Raw genomic sequence first — 11,144 nt, forward strand, 5'->3', positions numbered from 1 at the left:
TAAATATTAGTAAAGTTTCATTTCTATATTTTTTAAAGAAAACAATCAATGAATAGAGATACTTCAGTTTTTTTTCTGTTCTGTCCTAGTGAACCATACACACCACCACCAGGCATGTGCCTTGTCTCATTCCAAACCCAACAACTGGAAATGTTCTCAAATTAGGAAAAGCGTTAAGATGTTGAGTTTCCAAAGACGATGCCAGCTCACTATGATTACGTATATTGCGTATTATCACTGAATATGTTACAAGAAAACTCAACAGACTTTGCTCTTAAAAATTAAAAATTTTAGAATGCTTTTTACATATAAATATTTAATGCTATCGGATAGATTGAGAGTTTTGCAATAAATATAGAAAATGAGTTAATGTCATATTTTCTTGCAATCAACAAATCTAATATATACAGATTTCATAAATGAAATTTAAAAACTGTCAAAGACATTTTAAAGTCATGAACAGATGATTCACAGAACTACAAAATGACTGGGAAACATGAGAAAAACCTCACGAGTAATCAATGAAATGCACAATAAAGCATAAGATTATCACCATCCATCCATCAAATTATCTATTGCAAATGGTCTGTAAAGATGCTGCCGCTTCAGAGTCACTTCAGTCGTGTCTGACTCTGTGCGACCCCATAGACGGCAGCCCACCAGGCTCCCCCGTCCCTGGGATTCTCCAGGCAAGAACACTGGAGTGGGTTGCCATTTCCTTCTCCAATCCATGAAAGTGAAAAGTGAAAGTGAAGTTGCTCAGTTGTGTCCAACCCTCAGCGACCCCATGGACTGCAGCCTACGAGGCTCCTCTGTCCATGGGATTTTCCAGGCAAGAGTACTGGAGTGGGGTGCCATTGCCTTCTCCGTCTGTAAAGATAGCCACCTAGAATTCCTCCATTGCTGTAACATGCATGTCAACCTCTCATCAAGACGTGGCGTGTATTTCTTTTTCTTTAGAATCGGGATAGTCTGACTTGTATTGAACAATAGAATGGGATAGAAGTGATGCCATGCATCTAATGTGTAAAGATCTGTGTTGCTGGTGTGCATATAAATTGATAAACCTGGATCATATGGTAGTTCTATGTTTAACTTTTTGAAGTACCTGATGGCTCAGTCAGTAAAGAAACCACCTGCAATGCAGGAGACCCATGTTCGATCCCTGGGTCGGGAAGATCCCCAGAGAAGAGAATGGCAACCCCTCCAGTATTCTTGCCTGGAGAATTCCATGGACAGAGGAGCCTGGTGGGCAAAGAGTCAGACACGACTGAGCGACTAACACTTTCAGTTTATACTATGTTTTATAGTGGTTGCACCATTTTACAATGCTACCAACAGTACCCAAGGTTTACAATGTTTCTGCATTCTTGTCAACACTTTTTGTTTTCTGTTTTTTTTTTTCAATAGTAGTCACCCTCATGGGCTTAAGGTAGCATCTCATTGTGGTTATGATTTGCACTTCTCTTGTATTAATGAGGTGAACATGTTTTTTCCTGTGTTTGTTGGTCATTTTAATATAATCTCTAGAGAAATGTCTACTCAAGTCCTTTATCCAAAAGAACTGAAAAAAGGTTCTGAAGAGATATTTGTATACTCATTATTCATAGCAGTGTTATTCATAATAGCCAACAGGTGGAAGTAGTCTAAATGTCAATTGATGGATGAATGGATAAACTAAGTGTATCATATACATAAATGAAGAAGGCAAGTTTATCACCTGCTATGACATGAATGATGTTTGGGGACATTATAAGCCAGTTATGAAAAGACAAATACTGTGTGATTCCACTCACATGTGTTATCTAAAATGGTCAAATTCATAGAAGCAGTAGAATGGTGGTTACCAGCAGTTGCGGGGAGAAGGAAATGGAGAGCTGTCATTTAATGGGCATAGTTTCAGTTTTGAAAGATTAAAAAATTCTGAAAATTTCTTGCACAACAATATGAATATACTTAATGCAGCTAGTTCAGTTCAGTTCAGTTGCTCAGTTGCGTCTGACTCTGTGACCCCAGGGACTGCAGCACCCCAGGCTTCCCTGTCCATCACCAACTCCCATAGCTTACTCAAACTCATGTCCATTGAGTCGAGTGATGCCATCCAAACACCTCATCCTCTGTCATCCCCTTCTCCTCTGCCGTCAATCTTTCCCAGCATCAAGGTCTTTTAAAATGAGTCAGTTCTTTGTATCAGGTGGCCAAAGGATTGGAGTTTCAGCTTCAGCATCAGTCCTTCCAGTGAATATTCAAGACTGATTTCCTTTAGGATGGACTGGTTGGATATCCTTGAAGTCCAAGGGACTCTCAAGAGTCTTCTCCAACACCATAGTTCAAAAGCATCAATTGTTCAATGCTCAGCTTTATAGTCCAACTGTCACACCCATACATGACTACTGGAAAAACCAAAGCTTTGACTAGAAGGGCCTTTGTGGGCAAAGTAATGTCTCTGCTTTGTAATATGCTGTGTAGGTTGGTCATAACCTTTCTTCCAAGGAGCAAGTGTCTTAATTTCATGGCTGCAGTCACCATCTGCAGTGATTTTGGAGCCCACCAAAATAAAGTCTGTCACTGTATCCATTGTTTCCCATCTATTTGCCATGAAGTAAGCCATGCCGTGTGGGGCCACCCAAGACGGGTGGGTCATGGTGGAGAGGTCTGACAGAATGTGGTCCACTGGAGAAGGGGATGGTAAACCACTTCAGTATTCTTGCCTTGAGAACCCCATGAACAGTATGAAAAGGCAAAATGATAGGATACTGAAAGAGGAACTCCCCAGGTCAGTAGGTGCCCAATATGCTACTGGAGATCAGTGGAGAAATAACTCCAGAAAGAATGAAGGGATGGAGCCAAAGCAAAAACAATATCCAGTTGTGGATGTGACTGGTGATAGAAGCAAGGTCCGATGCTGTAAAGAACAATACTGCATAGGAACCTGGAATGTTAGGTCCATGAATCAAGGCAAATTGGAAGTGGTCAAACAGAAGATGGCAAGAGTGAACGTCGACATTCTAGGTATCAGTAAACTAAAATGGACTGGAATGTGTGAATTTAACTCAGATGACCATTATATCTACTACTGTGGGGAGGAATCCCTTAGAAGAATTGGAGTAGCCATCATAGTCAACAAAAGAGTCTGAAATGCATTACTTGGATGCAATCTCAAAAATGACAGAATGATCTCTGTTCGTTTCCAAGGCAAACCATTCAGTATCACAGTAATCCAAGTCTATGCCCCAACCAGTAACAGTGAAGAAGCTTACGTTGAGTGGTTCTATGAAGATCTACAAGACCTTTTCGAACTAACACCCAAAAAAGATGTCCTTTTCATTATAGGGGACTGGAATGCTAAAGTAGGAAGTCAAGAAACACCTGGGGTAACAGGCAAATTTGGCCTTGGAATACGGAATGAAGCAGGGCAAAGGCTAATAGAGTTTTTCCAAGAGAATGTACTGGTCATAGCAAACACTCTTCCCCAACAACACAAGAGAAGACTGTACACATGGACATCACCAGATGGTCAACATCGAAATCAGATTGATTATAGTCTTTGCAGCCAAAGATGGAGAAGCTCTATACAGTCAACAAAAACAAGACCGGGAGCTGACTGTGGCTCAGATCATGAACTCCTTATTGCCAAATTCAGACTTAAATTGAAGAAAGTACGGAAAACCACTAGACCATTCAGGTATGACCTAAATCAAATCCCTTATGATTATACAGTGGAAGTGAGAAATAGATTTAAGGACCTAGATCTGATAGATAGAGTGCCTGATGAACTATGGACGGAGGTTTGTGACATTGTACAGGAGACAGGGATCAAGACATCGCCATGGAAAAGAAATGCAAAAAAGCAAAATGACTGTCTGGGGAGGCCTTACAAATAGCTGTGAAAAGAAGAGAAGTGAAAAGCAAAGGAGAAAAGGAAAGATATAGGCATCTGAATGCAGAGTTCCAAAGAATAGTAAGGAGAAATAAGAAAGCCTTCCTCAGGGATCAATGCAAAGAAATAGAGGAAAACAACAGAATGGGAAAGACTAGAGATCTCTTCAAGAAAATTAGAGATACCAAGGGAACATTTCATGCAAAGATGGGCTCGATAAAGAATAGAAATTGTATGGACCTAACAGAAGCAGAAGATATTAAGAAGAGGTGGCAAGAATACACAGAACTGTACCAAAAAGATCTTCACGACCCAGATAATCACGATGGTGTGATCACTGACCTAGAGCTAGACATCCTGGAATGTGAAGTCAAGTGGGCCTTAGAAAGCATCACTACGAACAAAGCTAGTGGAGGTGATGGAATTCCAGTTGAGCTCTTTCAAATCCTGAAAGATGATGCTGTGAAATGCTGCATTTAATATGCCAGCAAATTTGGAAAACTCAGCAGTGGCCACAGGACTGGAAAAGGTCAGTTTTCATTCCAATCCCAAAGAAAGGCATTGCCAAAGAATGCTCAAACTACCACACAATTGCACTCATCTCACACACTAGTAAAGTCATGCTCAAAATTCTCCAAGCCAGGCTTCAGCAGTATGTGAACCGTGAACTTCCAGACATTCAAGCTGGTTTTAGAAAAGGCAGAGGAACCAGAGATCAAATTGCCAACATCCGCTGGATCATGGAAAAAGCAAGAGAGTTCCAGAAAAACACCTATTTCTGCTTTATTGACTATGCCAAAGCCTTTACTGTGTGGATCACAATAAACTGTGGAAAATTCTGAAAGAGATGGGACTACCAGACCACCTGACCTGCCTCTTGAGAAACCTATGTGCAGGTTAGGAAGCAACAGTTAGAACTGGACATGAAACAACAGACTGTTTCCAAAAAGAAAAAGGAGTACATCAAGGCTGTATGTTGTCACCCTGCTTATTTAACTTCTATGCAGAGTACATCATGAGAAACACTGGGCTGGAAGAAGCACAAGCTGGAATCAAGATTGCCAGGAGAAATATCAATAACCTCAGATATGCAGATGACACCACCCTTATGGCAGAAAGTGAAGAGGAACTCAAAAGCCTCTTGATGAAAGTGAAAGAGGAGAGTGAAAAAGTTGGCTTAAAGCTCAACATTCAGAAAACTAAGATCATGGCATCTGGTCCCATCACTTCATGACAAATGGATGGGGAAACAGTGGAAACAGTGGCAGACTTTATTTTTTGGGCTCCAAATTCACTGCAGATGGTGACTGCAGCCATGAAATTAAAAGACGTTTACTCCTCGGAAGGAAAGTTATGACCAACCTAGAAAGCATATTAAAAAGCAGAGACATTACTTTGCCAACAAAGGTCCGTCTAGTCAAGGCTATGGTTTTTCCTGTGGTCATGTATGGATGTGAGAGTTGGACTGTGAGGAAAGCTGAGCACCGAAGAATTGATGCTTTTGAACTGTGGTGTTGGAGAAGACTCTTGAGAGTCCCTTGGACTGCAAGGAGATCCAACCAGTCCATTCTAAAGGAGACCAGTCTTCGGTGTTCATTGGAAGGACTGATTCTGTGGCTGAAACTTTAATAATTTGGCCACCTCATGCAAAGAGTTGACTCATTGGAAAAGACCCTGATGCTGGGAGGGATTGGGGGCAGGAGAAGAAGGGGACGACAGAGTATGAGATGGCTGGATGGCATCAATGACTGGATGGACATGAGTTTGAGTGAACTCCGGGAGTTGGTGATGGACAGGGAGACCTGGTGTGCTGCATTCATGGGGTTGCAAAGAGTTGGACACGACTGAGCAACTGAAATGAACTGAACTGAACTGATGGGACCAGATGCCATAATCTTGGTTTTCTAACTCTACACTTAAAGATGGTTCAGATGGTAAGATTTATGTTATGACTGTTACAGTAATTTTAAAAAATGATAAAGCTTTCTCATTGCAATTGGACAAAAATATCAATATCTTTTTTCCCCCACACTGTACCATATGTGGAACTTTCCCAACCAAGGATTGAACCCATGCCCCCTGCAGTGGAAGCATGGAATCTCAACCACTGGACAGACAGGGAACTCCAAATTCATAACCTAAGTCCAGGAAATCATAATATAGGCAGAAATCCATAAGGGATGTTCATTATGATGCTATTTCCCATAGTAAATTGGTAATTCATTATTGAATTTCCAACAACAAAATTAGGGGTTGCTCACATGAATTGTTGATATACATGTATGATATTATTTCAGTGACATGAAAATAACCTTATAGTAAAGTGTTGAGTGAATAAATCATGATATAAAACTCTTGATATAGTGTGACCCAAATATATAATATATATGCATACACATATATGTATACCTATTTGTTATATAGATGATATAATTATACATGGATATATTCTCTACACACACATATATATTTATACCATATATATTGTATAATGTGTGTAACCAATTTGTTGCATAAACTGGACTTGGTAGGTTGCAAATATAAAATACCTTTATTTTTTTCATACAACATTTCGGATAAATACTCAATACTCATATCTTCTGTTGCTAGGATGAACTTGTGAGCAAATCCTTTAGCTTTTCCAGCCATTTGAAGATATTAAATAGTCTAGTCTAAACTAACATCCAACCTTCAGTTTCTTATTTAATGTAAACTTCTCTACTGAGAAAGGATTTGGTTGGTTTCTTTATAATTGTGCCACTTTGCTTCTTTTTCTTTTATTTTTTACTTTTAGGAGTTTATTTTTGTGCAAGCAGCATCAATTCATAATCAGAAAAGCAACTTATACACATTTAAAGACACACTTTTGTTCTTAATGAAAACGCAAAGGCTGTACTCCAATTTTGGAAATCTTGGTGAGTGAACAAAGAATGTTACGAAATGGTCGAGAAAACATTGCACAGTATAGATTTTTGCATGTTTCATTAAACTCGCATTTACTTAGCTGTAATTACAGTATGTGTATATACTTTGGTTGCAGTAAGAAAACACCTGCTTAGTTTTTCCTGTTTTCTAACTTTAAGAGCAGTCAGTGTTTGTTGTCCTTTTTAATTGCTGACTGAATTTTAAAATGCTGGTCATCTGAAGCTGGAAGGCAGGGAGGAAAGGAGAGGTCAGAAAAGATGGGTGCCATCTGGTATCCTCAGAGCCTGTGCTGTGCCCCTCCCCACAGCGTCATCTTCTGACCCTTCTCTCTTCACAGCTCCCCTTCTGCTCTCTCCACTCATCAGGATGGTTCTGTGCCTCACGACTCTCTCCTCAACCCTCATCCCAGGCAGTCCATCGTGATTTTCAATATCTTCTTGGAAATGATCCCTTTGGAGATGATTATAGTCAGGGTCCATGTGGCCAACAAAACGAAGAAACAGGGATCTTGGTCCCAGTGAACTCTTGAAGTGCAGGTACTTTTCTTTTAAGAATATTATGATTTATTTGTCTATGTCAATAGTTAAGAAAAGCCTCAAGTCAGTAAACTCTCAGCATTTTGAATTCCTAAATTGTCAAAATATCAGGTCATTTAAGAGAAAAAACAGAGACATTTAATGGAGGGAAAGCATAACATCTACAGAATGAATATTTCATTTTGTGTTCAGTTGCTATGGTGTCATGTAGATATAATTTATAAACATATACTTGCTTCACATTTTACATATTTAGAAATTAAATCTACATTCATAAGTATTTCAGTATTTGAATTTCTTAACAAAAAATACCCAATTTTATGTCTGAAATTTTTTCCAGCTTTATTGAGATGTGTGAAGTGACTCAGTCATGTCCAACTCTTTGTGACCTCATGGACTGTAGCCTGCCAGGGTTCTCCGTCCTTGAGATTTTTCCAGGCAAGAATACTGGAGTGGGTTGCCATTTCTTTCTCCATTATTGAGATATAATTGTCAAATAAAAATCATATACATTTAAGGTGTGTGCGCATGCATGCTCAGTCTCTCAACTGTGTCTGGCTTTTTGTGACCCCATGGACTATAGCCTGGCAGGCTGCTCTGTCAATGAGATTTCCCAGCAAAAATACTGGAGTAGGTTGCCATTTCCTTCTCCAGGGGATCTTCCCGACCCAGGGATTGAACCCATGTCCCCCTACATCTCGTGCATTGGCAGGTGGACTCTTTACCATTGTGCTACCCAAGAAGCCCCATATTAAGGTGTACATGTGATAATTTAATATACATATACACTGCGAAAAAATGACCACAATCAAGTTAATCAACATATCTACAATCTTGTGTAGTTATCCCTTTTGTTGTGTGTTTGGTGAGAACACTTAAGACATACTTTCTTTTTTAAAAATTTTTTTTATATAAAGGCTTTCAATTTTTTTTTTTTTTAACAAACATATATGGGATTCGATAAAGTTTACTAACTGAATGAGCTCTAACACACAGGTTCTCTGTGACTTTGACACACTCAACTTCTTTTCTTTTTTTCACACTCAACTTCTAAATGATCAGCTAGCTAGTTAGGATTGTACACTTGGTACTTTTTTTGTTGTTCAGTCACTCAATTGTGTCCAGCTCTTTGCCACCTCATGGACTGTAGCCCGCAAGGCTCCTCTGTCCATGGGATTTACTAGGCAAGATTACAGGAGTGGGTTGCCATTTCCTTCTCCAAGACATACTTTCTTAAACTTCAAGTATACAGTACAGTTTTTGTTGTTGTTCTGACGTGCAGGTACTTCTTAACTCAGGCTCCCCCACCCCACCTGCTGGCACTGATTACTTCCTTCAGCTCCTCCTCTTTCATTTTTCCAGGAGAGCATCAAATACTACTACTGCATCCAGCAAGCTCAAGAGGCCCAAGGTATCCAGGTATTTTTCTTGAGTCTCTTTACTTAGATCAGGGCGAGACGGAAGTGCTCCTTGCAAGCTGTGGGGTGGAACAGTGCAGCTGCTCAGGATGACACTCTCTGTAAGGCAGAGATGACACTCTCCGTTTTAGCACTGTCGACATTTGGGCCTGGATGCGTCCTTATTGTGGGGTTGCCGCATGCATTATGGAATGATAAGCAGCATCCCAGGCTTCTACTCACGAGATGTTAGTAGCATCAGCTCTCAGTTGTGGCAACCAGTGATGTCTCCAACCATTGCCAAAGGTCCTTTGGGGGTAAAACTGTCTCCGCCTGAGAGCCACTGACCTAAAAGCATTTTTTCTACAAACCTCCCTACTTAATGACTCCTTTAGCTTTTCTTCTTTTTTATGAAGATGGGTGGTAAGCTAATGCTGGCAAAAGAGCACCCCAGATGAAAATCCTGCATAGATCCTCTGGTACTCTGCCTTAGAATGTGGGGACATTGGCCAACCCTGAGATAGGAAGAGTCGTGTTAAAGACGTTGCTGTTTTAGATAAAATTATAAAAAAGACCAAGTGGTAGATAGGAAAACACACCAAAATAGTAACAGGGACTATCTTTGAGTGATGGAATCATTAGTGATTTTTTCTAATTAACTTTAATATTTTATACAATGGATTCATTCATGTTTAAAAATACTAAAAAAAAAAGACAAACATGAATAAAAAGCAAGGTCCTACTGTACAGCACGTGGCACTATATTCAATATCCTGTGAGAATATTCAATATTCTCAATATCGTAATGGAGAAGAATATGAAAAAGAAAGCATAGATGTATATATGTATAACACTTTGGTGTACAACAGAAATTAACACAACATTGTAAATCAACTATACTCCAATAAAAAATATTGAAAAAAAAAAAGTCCAAACAAATCTTACCATTTTTCAAGATCCAATTCAAGTATTGTCTCCTTCATGACATGTTTTCAGATTATCAAGTGAGGAATACTTTTTTTTTCCTTCTGGAACAATCACATTTGACATTATTTAATCTTCACAGTCACCCCCATTAACTCGGGGTTTTGTGATTTTTGTTTTACAGAAAACTAAGTTTGGAGAAGTAACTAGAAAGTAACTAAGTTGTGTAATTAGCCTGCTACTACACGGACTGGTAAGTGACAGAAGCATCACTCAAATCTGGTCCACCTCTTCAGCCCATTTCCTGCCTCCCATGGTACCGGTCACTGAGTGCCCGGAGCTTCATGGTGTTTTAGGTGAACTTAAGCAATACTGAGCTATATCTCCTTCATTTGCATCAGATCAGATCAATCGCTCAGTCGTGTCCAACTCTTTGTGACCCCATGAATCGCAGCATGCCAGGCCTCCCTGTCCATCACCAACTCCCGGAGTTCACTCAGACTCACGTCCATCGAGTCAGTGATGCCATCCAGCCATCTCATCCTCTGTCGTCCCCTTCTCCTCTTGCCCGCAATCCCTCCCAGCATCAGAGTCTTTTCCAATGAGTCAACTCTTTGCATGAGGTGGCCAAAGTACTGGAGTTTCAGCCTTAGCATCATTCCTTCCAAAGAAATCCCAGGGCTGATCTTCAGAATGGACTGATTGGATCTCCTTGCAGTCCAAGGGACTCTCAAGAGTCTTTTCCAACACCACAGTTAAAAAGCATCAATTCTTCGGCGCTCAGCCTTCTCCACAGTCCAACTCTCACGTCCATACATGACCACAGGAAAAACCATAGCCTTGACTAGATGGACTTTTGTTGGCAAAGTAATGTCTCTGCTTTTGAATATGCTATCTAGGTTGGTCATAACTTTCCTTCCAAGGAGTAAGCGTCTTTTAATTTCATGGCTGCAGTCACCATCTGTAGTGATTTTGGAGCCCAGAAAAATAAAGTCTGACACTGTTTCTACTGTTTCCCCATCTATTTCACATTAAGTGGTGGGACTGGATGCCATGATCTTCGTTTTCTGAATGTTGAGCTTTAAGCCAACTTTTTCACTCTCCACTTTCACTTTCATCAAGAGGCTTTTTAGTTCCTCTTCAACTTTCTGCCATAAAGGTGGTGTCATCTGCATATCTGAGGTTATTGATATTTCTCCCAGAAATCTTGATTCCAGCTTGTGTTTCTTCCAGTCCAGCATTTCTCATGATATACTCTGCATATAAGTTAAATAAACAGGGTAACAATATACAGCCTTGACGTACTCCTTTTCCTATTTGTTGTTCCATGTCCAGTTCTAACTGTTGCTTCCTGACCTGCATACAAATTTCTCAAGAGGCAGATCAGTTGGTCTGATATTCATTTGCATAGTTTTCCCCAACTAAATGATAAACAGCTTTTACAGAATAGACTGCTGAGCTGTCAGTACATATCCTCTCAGA

The 11,144-nt window shown here is 39.9% G+C and overlaps 1 long non-coding RNA gene across 1 annotated transcript; it reads left to right on the plus strand.

Annotated features, from left to right (window-relative positions):
• The first annotated feature begins 7,163 nt into the window (after positions 1 to 7,163).
• Positions 7,164 to 10,024, plus strand: LOC138984708 (uncharacterized). The gene is made up of 3 exons (XR_011461987.1): positions 7,164 to 7,341; positions 8,704 to 8,760; positions 9,847 to 10,024. It is a non-coding gene; the product is annotated as an uncharacterized lncRNA (long non-coding RNA).
• Positions 10,025 to 11,144: the final 1,120 nt, after the last annotated feature.

This window comes from Bos mutus, chromosome 22 (assembly GCF_027580195.1).
Source record: "Bos mutus isolate GX-2022 chromosome 22, NWIPB_WYAK_1.1, whole genome shotgun sequence".
Taxonomy (NCBI): Eukaryota; Metazoa; Chordata; class Mammalia; order Artiodactyla; family Bovidae; genus Bos; species Bos mutus.